The following is a 17,955-nucleotide window of genomic DNA, read 5'->3' as shown; positions in this document are numbered from 1 at the left end:
ATAAAACACTCCATATTTTTAGAATACTTTCACCACAAAAAACCTGCTACATTTTAATACCTCCTCTCTCTTCTTTTATTGCAAAAGGAAAAATCCGAGCTTCATGTGTTTTAAGTAAATGATTGCCTTCACCCTCTTCTTCTCCTACTATCTATTTGCCAAGCTTGATATTATCTGGGATTTTCTTTGGCCTCTTCTGGGGCATGAAGTTATGCCTGGCATAATCAGACACGTGTGGCAGGGCATTAAGCCTTAGGCACTGAATGGTGTCACCCCAGCTGATGATGCTGGTCAAGCAAGCACATAAGTTGATTCTGGCTTTTGAACTCCATTAAGACATCCAAATGTATGTCTTTCCAGTATTTATGGAAAAAAAGTTTGTTTTTTTTTTTTTTAAAGGGTAATCAGACTATAAAATAGTGGACCTTAAAAACACACAAAATCAGTGTCATTGTGGCTATTACAAATTTCATTTTTTAAAAAGGCACTATCAAGGTCAGGAGCAAACAGGGACTTTCTGCTTCTGAGAATGGAAACCCATATGGCAGGAGACAAGGCCTCTAGGGACAGTATATGTAGATCAAAACAGTGGGAGTGGAATTTTCCCGAGTTTTACTTCTATAAATAATTAACCAAATGTCTTTACATAAATAAATATTTCCCTCTGGGAATTACAGCATCATTAGGAATCTGTGAGTACTAATTCTAGTTTGGGCATCTATTCCCCATTCTCATTTTTAGCATCTGTCTGCTTCTCTTTTAAGAAGTAATCTCCTATTTTCTGAAGAAAACAAAAGAGAAATTGCATAATAGTCAAAAATAATGCACATTATTAAGAGCAAAATGGGACTACTGTAAGGGGAGGCATGACAAAGGGCCAGGAAAAAACAGGTTTTTTTACCATTAAAAATCTATAAACCTCTAGTGCTGCAATTCATAAGGAGTGATGTTATCTCTTTCTCACCTTGGACCTTTATTCTCTTTCTCTCTTCTTGGTAAAGGGATGTCACTGAACCACTGGAGGTGGCTTACATTACTCATATTCCCTTCATTTTTCAAACTAGTTACTCTTCTTTTTAACATTATAGAGCAGACCATGGGGAGTTAGCCTACAACTCAACCATCAAGAAGTTAAAGAAGACAAGTATTCAAATCTCTTATTTCTGAAGTCATGACAGCCCCCTTTGTCATCTCAATATAATTCAACACAAAAGAGAGAAAAAAAAAAAAAACGATGACTGTCAAATACTTATTTCCATAAATGAGGCTCTTGACTAGTGCTAGGAAAAGCAAAGTAAGCAGGAAGACTTTTTATACTTTGGGGGGGAGCAGGGAATCTAAAATAGGTAATAGTGATACAGTCATGCATGAACAGTAGATTTCACCTATCAGTGCTTTGTAACTATTATACCTAAAACCATTTGTATAAATCAGTTTCATAACTTCATTAAGAGAGCTCTTTGTAAAGGGAGTCCTGTGTAAATTTGCTCGCAGTACGAGTAATCACCTCTTCATTGATCAGTTCTGGAAGTCAGAATTTGGTAGGTCATATATTCTTAAATCAGGGAATTACCCACATTATAAAAGAGCAACATTTCTCTGAAGATCTCTCTTAGCTAGTACTGGGAGGGGATCTAGTTTGGGAGCAGACCTAGACTGGTAGAAAGTAGGGTTTAATGAGGCAGCTAACCTTTGCCCATCCAGATCTATGATGTGTACTTCCATACCCTGGTCTGCATAGAGAGCTGGCCCCATGAACTTATCAAAGGCTTCCCTACCCTTTGGCTTCTTGTTGGTACTGATAGAAGAGCAGCAGGTAGGAGGAGAGAGTGAGTGTTGATTTTGCCAGGTCCCTCCTTTTCAGGTTGCTGTGTTTTGTCTGTGTATGACCTCTACCACAGGTCCCAGTTCCTGTCAGGCGACACTCCCTTACAGCCATCCAGGTGGGGATGCCCCTCCCATCCTAGGTGTTAACAACTCTGTACTGCTACTCGTCCAAGTACTGCTCTATCCCTTAAACCTTGCCTTTGCCAATCATCGTTTATTAAATTCTTATCAACTATTTGACTGGACATCCTTGATTCTTGACCACATAGAAAGTTTCGTGATACAGTAGTAGATTATATTAGATTAGTAGAGTATACAATAGTGAAATAGCAGATTAATTTTCAGTAAAGACTCCAAACAGAGACTTTTTCTTCTAAAAAGCATTCTGCCTTCTGCATTTCTCCTCAGCACCCCTGTCCTCTCAACTGTCTTGGGCTGCAGGGGAAAATGCTCCTGCGAGAGCTAGAGAATACTGACACCTTCCTACAAACCAAGGCATCACTGGAAAGTTAAAGAGGCATCTTCCCTGAGAATTTCTTAGACCTTCAAGAACAGGAATGAGAGACAGAGCTGTATCATTACATTGTTGTTCTCAGGCTTAAAAGACAGGTTAAAAATATGTTCTGTTTGGTAATAAGACCAAAAGGCAGGGATGGACATATTGACAACAAACCCCAAAATGTGGGACCCAAAGAGAACTGGACACTAGAGAGAACCATTACATGGCTTCATTATTTACAGATTACTATACCTTCTTAATTTCACCCGATCATTTATTGGCTCAGTCATGCATATAGTCATTCAACAAATATTTGAGTGGTTAACTATGTTCCACGGTGCAGTGATAGGCCTTAGGAATATAATTGTCAGCAAGGCAGAGTCTCTCCCCTCAAGGAGCTTTGTGAAGAGGAGCTACGACTGATATAAGAACACACTACACCCATTTTATAGTTTGTTAAAGATCATTCTCAATCAATCTTTGTATCGCCTTCATAAAACATGAAGTCATAAGAAAAAACACTTCATTGATAGCTACCTAGAGGTACCTAAATATGGTGGCCTCTACACCATTACTATTGACAAATTCTGGTGCCTCCCTTACCAAACCTGGTCAGAGTGTATTATATGTTAAAGGGCACATTCTCATTTACAGTGGTGTCTGCCCTTCGTATAGAGGTTGGTTTGGGTACATTTCCTCTTTACTTCAACAAGTACTGTGCACCAAGTAGATCTGGCATCTCCATAGGTGATGTGTGTATTGCTATATATTTTGGTGCTCACTCTCCAAGTGTTTTTAGTGTTTCAATGTAGCCAGGCAAAAAAATGTTTATTTAATTCAAAAAACTGTTAGTTATTTTTATTATTTAAAATGCAGAAAAATGTTACTTCATTACAAAAGGTAACAGATCTAGCCTCCCAAGTTTTCCAGCACAAATACCAAATGCGAAAGTGAACTGTAGTATTGTATCCAGTTCTCTCTTCCCCTCATGTGTCTTTGACTAGCATCAGCACTGACTGTCCTGCAAAACAGACTTGTTTCCCAGAAACAAGAAAACTGTGCTATAGCTGGGTTGGGAGATCTTATAGATCCTTGCTAGATCCAAAATAATAATGATAGAAAGTAGATTAAAAATATTTACATGGTTGTAACATTTCTGATTTTTTTTTTCAACTGTAGCAGCTTGTATAGTCACTTTTTACCTCTTCTCCTTTTCCACATCGCTTTAATCTCTGCTTTAATCTCTATTGTGAGGTGCACACTACTAATAGAGAAAGTAAGATTAAAACTGCATATTGGTGTAGAAAGCTCAGTTTATCCTTTGAGGATTTCTTATTTTGACCACAGGGGTAAACTTGCTTTTTTGCTTAAAGCAATCAAATACTCTATCAATATTGGCTGCTGTGTTTAAAATTACATATTTTAATGAATTTTAAAAGGATTTTCTGCACTTTTGGGTATATAATCAAATGATATTGAATTTCTTAACTTGCCAATTTAACCATCCATGCTGCTCTCATGGTAAAGGATGAAACTGGGCAGCAAAATTCAAACAAGGTAAGTATGGGGGTTACGCACAAGGAAGCAGTTGGAAAATAGTTATTTCCTACTGGTTGCTTTTATATACCCTGTCTTCCATCCAAACTTACTTGCTTTCCTGCCACTGTACCTTTGTAATGGCACCAATTACATGTACAAATCCAATCTAGGCTTCAAGAACTAGTTCAATATTTTCTTAAGTATTTAATACTTTTTACATTATGCTATGTATCCTTATGTTCTCTTTTTTCTCTCTCTCACAATAAGCTATGAGTTCTCTGAGGACAGGATATCTCTCTGGTTCACCTTTGCATCCATAGAAGCATGTAACCAAATATATAACAGTATGTAATATGATAGAAGCTCAAGTGAATTTGGCTACATTAATGAATGGATGGATGTGTTCTAGGCTGCAGTTTAGATTCTTCTGATTTATTTCACAAAGGATTATATTATTATTTTAATAAGATAATTACCTTAAAATGTCATTATATACTAAAACAAGGAATACACCTACTATTGATATGAAAGATTGACATATATAAGAGATTGTCATACTGAGTGAAGTAAATCAGATGGAGAAAGACAAATATCAAATGGTATCACTTATATGTGGAATCTAAAAAAATGGTACAAATGGACTTATTTACAAAACAGAAATAGAGTCACAGATGTAGAAGACAAACTTACAGTTACCAAGGAGTGGGGGAAGGGAGGGGAGGGATAAACTGGGAGATTGGGATTGACATATACACACTACTATATATAAAATAGATAACTTATACGGACCTACTGTAGAGTACAGGGGACTTTACTCAGTACTCTGTAATGACCTATATGGGAGAAGAATCTAAAAAAGAGTGGATATATGTATATGTATAACTAATTCACTTTGGTATACAACAGAAACAAACACAACATTGTAAATCAAGTATACTCCAAAACAAATTTTTAAAAAAATGAGCAGAGGACCTGAATAGATATTTTTCCAAAGAAGACATACAGATGGTCAACGGACACATGAAAAGATGCTCAAAATCACTAATCATCAGAGAAATGTAAATCAAAACTGCAATGAGATGACCTCACAGCTGTCAGATGGCTATTATCAAAAAGACAACAAATAACAAGTGATGGGGAGGATGCGGAGAAAAGGGAACACCTGTCTACTGTTGGTGGAATGTAAATTGGTTCAGCCTTACAGAAAACAGTATGGAGGTTCCTTAAAGAACTAAAAATAGAATTACCATATGATCCAGCAATTCTACTTCTGGGTATTTATTAGAAGAAAACAAAACCACTAATTTGAAAAGATATAAGCACCCTTATGTTCATTGCAGCACTATCTACAGTAGCTAAGATTTGGAAGTGACTTAAGTGTCCATTGATAGATGAATGGATAAAGAAGATGTGATACACACACACACACACACACACACGCACACAGAGTGGAATACTACTCAGACATAAAAAAAGAATGAAATCTTGCCATTGTGACAACATGGATAAATCTAGAGGGTATTAAGCTAAGTGAAATAAGTTAAAAAAAGACAAATACTGTATGATTTAACTTATATGTGGAATTTTAAAAACAAATGAACAAACTAAATAAACCAGAAACAGACTCATAGGTACAAAGAACAAACTGGTTGTCACCAGGGGCAGGAGGGGTGAAAGGTTGGGCAAAATAGGTGAAGAGGATTAAGAGGTACAAACTTCCAGTTATAAAATAAATAAGTCATGGGAATGCACTAGGAATGTAATGTAAATGTACAGCCTAGGAAGTACAGTTAATAATATTGTAATAACTTTGTGTGGTGGCAGATGGTTACTAGACTTATCATGGTGATCAATTCATAAAGTATATAAATGTCAAATCACTACGTTGTACACCAGAAACTAATATAATATTGTATGTCAACTATGCTTCTATTAAAAAATAAAACAGCTTTGGATCCCAAAATAATGAGACCTAGATTTTAATATTGTTACCTTGGTCAAGTTATTTATCTTCTCTGTGTCTCTCCTCTCAAATGTAAGATCAGGTTGGATGAGTAAGTTCCAAGGTTTTCTGTAACTTTAATATTCTTATTTCCATTTTTAATACTGAAATGAAAAGAAATGATTAAAAAATTCTCCTTTGTATAAATCTCTCCACACATTATTTTATACTTACAAAACATCCCTTAATGTGGATGAGTCGATATGGAAGGAAATTAGGGCTTAGAAGAGGGTATTTAATCATTTACCCAACGTTACATATCCAGTAAATGAGAGTCAAAAGCAGAACACATGCAAAAGCACAAGCTCCTTGTCCAGTGCTTTTTCTGTGTTAGCGATCTGCTTCTCCAAAAACTAGACAATGCACACACATAAAAGCTCAGACACACACACATAAGCTCAGACACACACACACACACACACACACACACAGACTTCCTTCCTTTCTTTATATACACAGTGAGCTTGTATTTATATTGATATCTATAAGCACACAGCTGTCTGGATAAATTACTCTTTACCTTGCAGAAAGCTGGAATTATTTCAATTATTGGTTTTATGCCAATGTATAGTCCAAACCTTCACACATGAGGGCAGTTATCTGAAGAGCTGTAACATCTCCAAAGCAGTGCATCTTCCCTAGACTTCTTATATTCCCAACATGTAGCTTTTACTGCAGCAGTAAGATGAACCCAAAGTTGTTTGTACTACATTATTAAATATAGGTGAAAATAATATTTGCACATATTTTCACATGTAGATAAATTTAAATTAAAATACATCATAGTGGTCTCTAAGATTTTGCTGTTTACAATTTTCTATCTAACTTGGGGCTAATAGCACTTGTGCCATTCTTGGTTTGTAATTTTTAGCAATTTTTGTTTTTCACTCTATAGATGTATAAATGATCACCCTTGCTATTGTACTGGAACGCTGAAGTTAAAGAAATTAAGTTTTAATAAAAATAGTTAAGTACAATATTGATGCTTATAAACTTCTTGAAATCAAGTTTTATCATCCTCCAGCTAGAGAAGATGACTTACAGACATATGGAAGTAAAAATGAAATTATGTTTTTTCTTAATATCTTGTTTTGTCCAAATAATAATTTAAGGCAGCTTTTACTGAGTCATAAAATACAGAAAAATGCAATAATTTAAAAGAATATAGTTGGAAGTTTCCAATGGCCAATAAACAAACAAAAAGGTACTCAACTATATTAAATAAACTTTTGGCAAAGCATACACTGCTGTTTCTGAATGAGACAGGAGGGGGATCATTGTTTACAAAACAGTTATACTTGAGGGTTGTTTATCACAACAATAAATTTAACTTTATATTATTAATTTGAAACCATAATTAGGAACACAGCCCATTAAATGCAATAACCAGGCCCACCTTCTCTTTTTTAGCACCCAAAGTAATATTCACAGTAAGTTGAATGATGAAAATATAACATATGGGTATAAAAGAATAACAGTCTTGGGCTTCCCTGGTGGCGCAGTGGTTGAGAATCTGCCTGCCAATGCAGGGGGCACGGGTTCGAGCCCTGGTCTGGGAAGATCCCACATGCCACGGAACAACTGGGCCCGTGAGCCACAACTACTGAGCCTGCGCGTCTGGAGCCTGTGCTCCGCAACAAGAGAGGCCGCGATAGTGAGAGGCCCACGCACCGCGATGAAGAGTGGCCCCCGCTCGCCGCAACTAGAGAAAGCCCTCGCACAGAAACAAAGACCCAACACAGTCAAAAATAAATAAATAAATTTATAAAAAAAAAAAAAGAATAACAGTCTTTCTTTATAGCCGGAAGATGTGTATTTAAGGAAAAAAATTAAAAGGTAGGTGAACACACACAAACAATGCCACTGATAAGTGAAGGTTGTTAAGCAGCAGTAATGATTGGATGTCTATGTTGAGTTCATGCAACTTTGCTAACCAGTTAACCTCAAAGCCTGAGAGAAGGTCAACATAACCTTCAAACAAGCATTTCATTATGGTCAGGTTTTGCTGCAAGTTGGTAATATACAGTGGAATACCTAAACCTAAAGCCTATTTAATTTACACATGAAAGACTGGTCTGGTAAGTCCTTTTTGGCATTTAATGAAACATGAAACAGTTATTGGGCAAATATTTTAATACATGAATCTACTGTCATTTGGGAGACTTTTAAAAGGGGGTTTCTTTAAAAAATTATGGCACTAATCACAAAGCACTATGCTTGTAGGAATGATACAGGTAAACACATGAGCAATGATGAAAGCCCATCATTATAAGCGGTCCTTGAATAGATCTACCAGTAATATACCTTCCTGAATGCTTTATTCAAGTTTTGATCATTATGAAGAACTGCTTCCAGTATTCAGTAAGATCAGTCTGGGATCCACAAAATTAGGTGGTTAACCTTGACCTACAGTGCTACTAAGCTTCTCAGGTAGGACAGGTAAGAACTGCCACAATTTCAGTAGCCACTTTCAAACTGTGAGTAACTAATCCAGATATGCAATGAAATGCTAACTAAATTATAGTCGACAGATATCTGTGCAGACTTTTCCAAATAAACTTGTGTTTCTCCATTCATTCCCCCATTCTCAACAGTGAAAAACAAAGTTTTCGAGAGGGACAAATTCTTTGGGAATGGATATTAAATGTAAACAAATCCTCTACTCAACAGAATTAACCACCTTGGGGACACAAGAAAGGTAAGACTGAATGATCCAATAGATTCTGCTTCTTAGACCTGGAATTACTATCTGCAAGTCCCATCAAGTAGGAAAATCCTTGATTTATTCAGTCTACGCAGTCTTTCTTCAATGGCTTTTCAAGCATCTACCCCTTTGTTAGGAAAAAAAGTAAAAGCAAAACCCCAAACACTTTTTAAAAAGGGCTTCTTCATGTACACTGTCAAATTGCATTTGGAAAAAATGTAGCAAGTTATAATCCCACCAACAGTGTATGAAAGTACCTCTATTTTGAAAAATTTTCTCTTATTTCCTAGAAGACTCTACTGGGTGCTTATCCATCTTTAATGCCTTTCTTTAATGCTTTATAAATTTACTTTTAACAAGGAAGGCAGAATAAGCTACAGATGGCAGGAGCTGCCAGAGTAACAGCGAACAATAAAACAAAGTTGTGTGTTAGTTCACAGCACAGCAAATGTCTAGAACTGTGAATAACTGAATCCCTGAATCTGGAGGATGACTGTACTAAATGCATGGGCAGTTACACTCAGTGAATTCATACTTTTGTCTGAATTGTGGAGAAAACTACACAAAGAATTGTTACTAAGATTAATATTATTCAATATATTCATTAATGACTTAGAGGTCAAAGAAAATTTAACACTGATAAGAATGTATAAATATTAGAGAGAACAAAAGAGTAGCAAATACAAATATTTAATAAGAATACATATGAACTGGTACAACTTTGTTAAACTACAGTTGAGTTTTAATATACTGGAGTGATCATAATACACACAAGGACAGAAAATGCCTGACAGTGGTACACACTGTGGATGAGTATGTGGTTGGGAAGAGAGATGAGATAATTATCAAGCAGAAAATGAGTGCTTTTTTTATGTCATTTTGTTAAAGGCAATTTTGTATGGTCAGAAATTACAGCATAAAATTCACCGTGACATTTTGAAAATGATTTGGAAAGACTACCTTTTAATAATAGGGAATTGGGTTGCATTTTGTATTTTCAACAGATCTTGTAATGTTGAACATTTTTCTCACACTTTGAGGTAGGTCAGTTATTATTTCACTTTGTAAGGGTCTGCTTCTAAACCATCAGCAGCATTTCCTAATAACCTACCATGTGTTGAGTACTGTGCTAGGTGCTATGGTAAAATATTTTGGTGAACATATATTAGGTGCACAATTAATAGCTTCATATATATAGGGAGGCCTGAAATGGCACAGATACAAACTGAAGGCTCATATGAGAAAAGAAGTTATAAAGAAAGAAATGGAATAATTAGCAACTGAAGAGGATATTATGAGCTCTTGGTGAAAAGTCATTTCAAAAAACCAAAGGACAATTACACAATTACGTTAGGCTAGGTAAACACAGAGGGGGTCATTCAGGCAGTATGCAAAAAGAGGTGAATCCAAGAACACCTCATATGAGTAACAGAAAGTGCTTAGAATCAGAGAATTCACACTCATTGCTTCACTTCCTCCAACAGAGAGATCCAAAACTCCCCTCTCCCTTCCCCACACATATATGCAAATGACCCAGAATATTCTTTGGAACCTGAAGAAGGAAGGAAGGAAGGAAGGGAGGGAGGGAGGGAAGGAGGGAGGGAAGGAAAGAGGGAGGGAAGAAAGGAAAAGGAAAGGGGATGGGAAAGGGGAAGGGAAGGGAAGGAAGGAGGGAGGAGGGGTCCAGTTTGGCTGAAAGTCATGCCTTTCCCACATTCTACCACCAACTGTAGAGAAAATTATTCCTGTATTTGGGATTACCAACTATAACTTAATCTCCTTAAAAAAAAGAAATTCAACTATTGAATTAAACTCTAAATTTGCCATTTTTTAAATTGGTCTTAAATGAGTATTACTGTAGATAAGCACAGCCCAGTAGAAATATCTGGGAGGATAGAAATTCTCACTGTCCAATATGGCAGCATCTAGCCACATGTGCTTATGCCTACTGAGCTTTTGAAATGTGATTAGTTTAACTGAGGAGCTGAATTTTTAATCTCTTTAGATTTAAACTTAAATAGCCACCTATGGGTAGTGGCTACTGTATTGGACAGCACAACTTTACATTTTAAATACTCTGAAGGCAGGGCCTTTGTAAATGACTTCATCACTCACTGAGCCCTGCGCAAGGTGGACCTCATGATAAATACTCATTAGCTGCTAAGTAATAAGTAAGTAACCCTGGAAAGATTCAGTAATCATAAAAACAGAAATAAGTGTATAGCCAACAAGAAAAAGTCACTGTAAATTTAAATAGTTCTTACTTTAATTGCCTAGGAAAATAGAATATATTCCAGTCATATCCATTAACATAGCATAAGGTATTTTTAACTCATTGCAAAGTTGACCAAGAAGACCATAAGGTTTTCTCCTTGAGAGCTGTAGGCTGTGGTTTACCATCAACTTTTCAGGGCATGAGGCCAAATGCAGAGCCAGAATCAACTTCTATGGATTCTTTATTTATTCTTTAATTATTCTTTATTTAATCAACTTCTATGGATTCTTTATTCTCCTGCATATTGTCCAAATTCCTTTTTTCACTTGGAATTCTGAGTTCTTTCTTGCCACACTGTCACTATATATGTCACAGTGGTTTTTCCATCTCTCCTAAGGCTCAGACCCTTTGTTATATATGAATTTCTAACAGCATTTTAGTACAAAGGGTCTATTGTAAGATATCTTATGAGATTTTTTTAGGTGGCTCAAAAGAAACGAAGGAACACTGGCTTCTATTATGAACATACGTTTAGCCTAAATTTGAATGGAAATATAAGCTACTATTTTGAAAAAGAAAAACAAGCAATGTATAACTCTATTTCAAAACTTCCTTCTAGTCACTTGGAATTGCACATTGGGCACCAGGATCCTCACCATCACACCACTGTAAAAACTGTTAAAAAAACAAATCTTACTTCTCCCCTGAAAAACCTAGATCCTTTACTTGCAGTCATGTTAGAAGGTTAACAATATTAAGCATTAAAATGTGCCACCAATAAATGAGGTGACATAGTTAAAACTGAATAATGAAATCTGCATTTATATGTCTTATCTATTAGCCTTCCACTCAGTTTGACTTTCATTACTTTTCAAATTCCTTTAAAGAAGTTCTGTATAATTGATATTTTCTTTTTTCCATAAAAGTATACAAAAGTTTTGGTACTACAGAAATGAAATCTGATTTATACACTAACAAAGAAATTATATGAATGGTGGTATTAAGTATTAGGAATTGAAGGGAATAGGACTGGAGTCCTCTAGGTTATAGAGCTCACTAAGGTAGGGGTCAAATTGAGCCAAATTTGGTGGCCTGTTACATGACCATTTGTAAAATACAAGCTTAGAATTTGTACACTGTACATTGTAGGGTTCAAAACTTGGAAATCAAGGATACTGACATTAGAAGGTGGGATGTTTAGATGCCCTTAGAAATGGGGAGTAAGAAGCTGGAGGGGAGATATATAGTCGATCCTAATTAACCGTGGATTCTGTATTTGTGAATCTGCCTACTTGCTACAAACTTTTTGCAGCCTCAAAATCAATACTCATGGTGCTTTCACAGTCGTGTGTGTTCATGTGCAGAGTAGTCTGCTGCTCACGTTTCCAGCTCAGGTCACTAGGCGATGCTCTGCATCCTTGTTTCAGCTCTCATACTGTAAACAAGTGTCCTTTCCATGGTCTATTTAGTGCCCATTTTTCTGCCTTTTTTTTTTTTTTGGTAACTTTACTGTTTAAAATAGCCCCCGTGTGTAGTGCAGAAGTGCCGTCTAGTGTTCCTATGTGCAAGAAGGCTGTGATGTGCCTTATGGAGAAAATATATGTGATAGATAAGCTTTGTTTAGAAGTGAGCTAGAGCACAGTTGACTGTGAGTTCAATTTCAGTGTAAGTGAATAAATAGCATATATTAAATAAGCTGTCTTTAAACAGAAACAAAGTTACATATTGATTGGTTGATAAGACTACTGTGACCAGAAGCTCATGGGAACCTAACTCTGTATTTCCCCTAGGAGCAATGGTTCAGTATTTGCTAATTCAGTGTTCATGGTGACTTTTAGAGAGAAGCAACTATGAATAATGAGAATCAATGGTATATATTGGAGAAGTGAGGGAATATTAGAGACATTTAATTACTATTTTTCGGGGAATGTTATTTATGTCCATAATGGGCTCTAGGTCCCAAGTAGAGCATTAGGATAGGGGAGACCTGAAAGTTTCTGAGACATGTTTTCTTGACTTAGGTCCATGGGTTAACTTCAGTGAGTCCCAAGCACCATGAAATGAAAGAGTATATTATGTATATATGTACATGTGTGTATTTTTCTGGAGGTTTGGTCCAGAATTTCCAGTAGATTTTCAAAACTGTCCATGACTCAATTAAAAATTACTGCTCTATGATGTAAGTGTGAGGCCTAGCACTGTGGTACTATATACAGAGCTTCAGCTGAGTAGGAACTTGGCTTTTGTCTGACAATGCCTAGCAAGGATGTGGCTTTGGGTTTGGTGGGAGATGGAGCTTGAATGGTCCATTGGGAACTCAAGGAAGGAAGATCATGGAACCTTTTCTATCTGATCACACATAAAGGCTGCTCAGCCATGAAAGAAATGCCTGGGGAAGACAGCCTCTGAGACTCTATAAGGAACTTGGAGAGTCAGGCCTTTCAGGCATAGGTCCACTTTACAAAAATTGGAGGCTCAGAAAGTTCTTGGCATAAGAATTTTTTATGCAAATGTTTAGAGCTGAAAATCTATATATTTTAATTTAGAGTTAAATTTGAATATCAAGAAAACCAAATCTTGGTTTAGGAATTGGTGGTTTGCACAAGTGTTCTGTGGGTGGTGAATGGTTGCCCTGTGCCAATCTTTTGGCCCTTAGTGTACCGTCTCCCATCCTTGTCCTTTTTGTCCAGAGTGCTTTTCATGATAGATAATCCCTAGGGGTGTGGGATACCAGAGGGCTTATGTTTACAGATGTGTTGAGGATGTTAAGAGAAATTTGGATCACAAATGGGATGAAATGCTTGTAGGTGCCCATAGAGAAAAGGCAAGTCACATGGTTTTCTAGATCTCAGAAAAACTTAATCCTGGAGCTGAAGGAAAGACTCTTCTGTTCACTAATTGGTAGGAGTTCTCTAGCCGTCCTCTTCACTTGTCCCTATCTCATCTCTCTACCACTGAATAACCAACAGATAATTCATCTTTACCCAGCACCTTCACTGGACACATCAAATACATTAACCCTTTTGGACTAGCAGATTCTATTTAGCAGACTACTTACTGCCTTAGTACCTCAAATAATGACTACATCTGTAGAAATTTTTTTACTCTTAAGTATATTCGTATATTAGACTAAATTTATCCTGTGCAGGACAAGCAGATACATCCTGGAATGATTAGAGTGGCGATTAAGAGCCCTGGCTCGAGGATTACTCCGCTACTTTTTACACCAAAAAACCAGAATAATAATTCCCATCTCATACAGTTGTTGAAAGAATTAAATGTGATAATATAGCAAGAGGACCACTTAGCCCAGTGCCTATAGATACTCAGAGCTGGATATTTGTTAACTATCAATATACTATTATTATATTACTCATTCAATGAGTTTTTGATTTTAATTATACATTTATGGAAGCTAAGATCCAGCAAAGTCAAAGTACCTGCTCCAAATCACAGAACTAATTGGAGCTAAATTTGGGACAAGAACCCAAGACCCTGACTTACCAGATGGTGGTCTTCTGTGTGAATCACTATCAAATATACACATTTGTCCCAATTTGAGCATTTGCTCCCTGAATTTTGATAGTCCTGGTATGCTTTAATAAAATGGAGACCTTGACAAAGTCTCAGAGGAGCCTGCATCCTATTAATTGAGGTTAGAGTTGTTTTGAAACCAATTGGTCTTGTTTTTATGGCCAAATATGTCTGTAGATCATTAACGCTCTGAAAAAGACCATTGTTATGGAAAAAGTTGAAAAGCTCATTCCTCCCTCAGGCTAAAAATGAGGACTGTGGAACACATATCAGGCATTTATATCATTTATTCTTAATTTACTGACTTGCTCCCTCCATAGGCATAACTTTCATGCTTATAAATCAGAAAAACTCTCATAAGGTGGGAGAGCACATGATGTTTGATACATAACTGATTCATTAATTGTTATGCAACCTTAGTGATTGGTGCAACTGGGTGGCACATGGGTTATTTAAAGTTATACACTGAAATATGACATTACATTTTCAAATATACTTCACCATTGTTAATGAATTCAGATGTTCTTCCAATGACGTTAGCATTATCCTCATTTTTACACATGGACAGAGTTAATAACTAGCCCAAGGTCATATTCCATATTACTAGATAGTTATGAGTAAGAGCCAGAGTTCTTAGCTTTCATTTTAGAGTTTAGGCAATTTTCCCCATTGCTTCAATCATGATGGTAGAAAAGGAAAGGAATCTCTTTAAAATAAATTATTGCTGGTTTTTTTCCCTTTCACAACATGTGGGAATATAGCCTTTAAAGCTAAACCTACTCCTTAAGAGATGGTTTCCCACCTCTTAACCTTACTTTCTTAAGGTTAAAGTAAATAATGGTAGACAGGAGAGCTGTAGACAGTTGTAGACAGGACTGTTCTTGTTCATTGACCAACATTTGGCACCCATATTAATTGCCAGTAACTTTTCCACTTATTGTTGACAGTCAAAGACAATAGGGCTCCCCATCTCCCCCTATTCTCTCTTCTCTAGAGACCCTTTTAGATGCCCTGAGGGCAGGTGAAAGAACCCAAGGCCACTGATTTTTGGTAAGTATCCTTTTCTAAGAGCTCTTAGCATTAAGTTCCCCATTTTCCACCAGGTTTTGTACATTTTGAGTGTTTTATCTGACCAGCTCCTTTACACACACATTTTTAAGAGTCTATATGGTAAATAAAACGAAAGTCAATCATGCTTTCCTGAACCTAACATCCATTTATAATGAAGGGTAGCAGAATATGCCACTCCAAAACATGCCATTTTGTCATAAGGATTATTTTGAGGTGAAGGCAACTGAGAAGAAGCAGATACAAGAAAAGCTCTCTGCTCTCCTATTTCCTAAAAGCAGGACATCGATTTGTAAAGGTGTCCCACCCCCAACCCCGCAAACAGCAAGGACACAATTTAATCCCAAGAGACAACTCTAGACCCCTACAGCTCAGGGAGGGCACCAGAGAAATCTACCTAACAAACCTTGTTAAAACTAGCCCTAATCTACCATTAATTTCCCCATATATGTGCCCTCCCACAATTTGCCAGTCATTAGAAGCTCAAAGTCTTTTTCTTTTGCCTTGTCACTTCTTTAAAAATTTATTGTACTTTTGTGAAGATGCTATATAAGCCCAAGTTCTAACCATGCTTTCAGTTACTCATCTCTGAGTGTTCCCATGTGTACGCGGGATGCACGTGTTAATAAACTTGTTTGTTTTTCTCTTGTTAATCTGTCTTTTGTTAGTCTAATTTCCAGGGCCTCAGCCAATGAACTTAATATGGGTACAGGGAAAACACTTTTTCCTTCCTACAGTACTCCAACACTAAATGCCAGTATATTAGACAAAATGACTTCAGAGGTTAAGCAGTTTTCCTTCCTCATTTACTTTAATCTATAGCTGTCTCCTGTGTTCCTTTAGCCTTTCCATAGTCCAAATAGCTTACACTTAAGGTCATGTTCACTACCAGTGCATACATATACTTCTCAAAGTTGAAATGCTTTAAAAGTTCAAGTCAAGTCAAATTCTCACAAATTATGGCTGTACCTCTTCTCACTGTGCCCTAATCCCTTCTCTTGAAATTAAATGAAAAAAAAAAAAAAAAAGATCTTCCTTTGGAAATAAATATTTTTTAGCATTCCCTTAGGAAGAAGCAATTCATCTTAGCAGAAAAGTACCAATTATGGAGTAAGACTATCCGAGTTTTAATTTAGCTTCTTTGGGCCTCAGACTCTTCATGCGTAAAATGGGGATATTAGGAGTATCCCCATTATCATGAAGATGTAATAAGATAATGCATAAAAAGATTTAACACAGACCTGAAACATAGTAAAAAATCAGCAAAACTGATTTTATTTACATGTTAAATATATACAGTTAAATGAATTTGATGATAATGATGACACAACTCTGGCCTATGGCAATATCTTATTTCAATGAGTTGTTACTCACTTGCATTAAAGTTTTTAAAAGTTTCAAAATTTAGAGGAATAGCTAAAATAATGAATGGCAGAGTCAATATTTGAAATTAGTTCACTAGATTTAGAAGATGCGTTAAAATCAGTGAGCCGTATTTTGACAGGAATAAATGAAAAGGTTTGTATGTCAATTTAAATGATTGATGAGGCTGTCAAAAAGACCTAAAAGTTTTAATTCTCCAAAAGTCAATATCGAGATGAAGTGGTTAGGAAGTAAACATAATCTTGGAATGAGTTAATCAGAATTTGGTTTACAAGAAAGTTGTCCATTTTGGAAATCGTTCTCTGTGCTTGTTGTATCACATTGTGGGATTGTATTTTGTTCTGGGCTCTACGTTTTAACGGTAACATTGAAAACCAAAATAAAATATTTTACAACATATAGTGTCCTTTGTCATATGATAAACAGCCTGATGAACTGCTGTGATTTAGCTTCAAGACAAGATAATTTAGAACATGCTTTGTTGTCTTCAAATATTTGAAGGGATACTATGTTAAAGACATCTTTACTGGTTATTTGCTACTTTTCTAATAAATTCTAGTCATAAAAAATACATCCAAAAATGTTTTTTAAAATGCTCAGAAGTTGTAACGTTTAAAGGTAAAGAAAAGAAGCCTCAGAGAGGCTAAATGATTTAGAAACAGAGATCCACAAACTTTTTCTGTAAAGGGCCAAATTGTTGGTGTTTTAGACTTTTTGGGTCATATGGTCTCAGTTTCAATACTCAGCTGTCATTGTTGTGTGAAAGCAGCAATAGACAATACATAAATAAACAGGTGTGGCTATGTTCCAGTGAAATTTTATTTATAAAAATGGGCCCCAGGCTCTCTGTGGTTTGTGAACCCCTGACTCAGGGATTTAACAACATATATATAAAATGGTAGAGCAGAGCTGTAAAATTCAGAATCTTCAGTTCTACAAAAATAAGGAGTCATTTAACAAGAGTTAAAACTGTAAACTTCCAACTCAGGAAATTTTCGACAGTATCTGACCATTTGTTGGGGTTATTTATTCATTCACTCATTTATTCTAAAAACATTGAGTGTGTACAGGAATTTCAACACATTTCTGATTTTATCTCATTGGCTGGAACTGTGTCACATGGCCAGACATACCTTGAGAGATCCTGGAAAAGTAATATTTTACACATCAAACTTAAGTCCAAA

This window comes from Balaenoptera musculus, chromosome 4, assembly GCF_009873245.2.
Source record: "Balaenoptera musculus isolate JJ_BM4_2016_0621 chromosome 4, mBalMus1.pri.v3, whole genome shotgun sequence".
Lineage (NCBI taxonomy): Eukaryota > Metazoa > Chordata > Mammalia > Artiodactyla > Balaenopteridae > Balaenoptera > Balaenoptera musculus.
Note: the sequence above shows the minus strand (reverse complement) of the source record.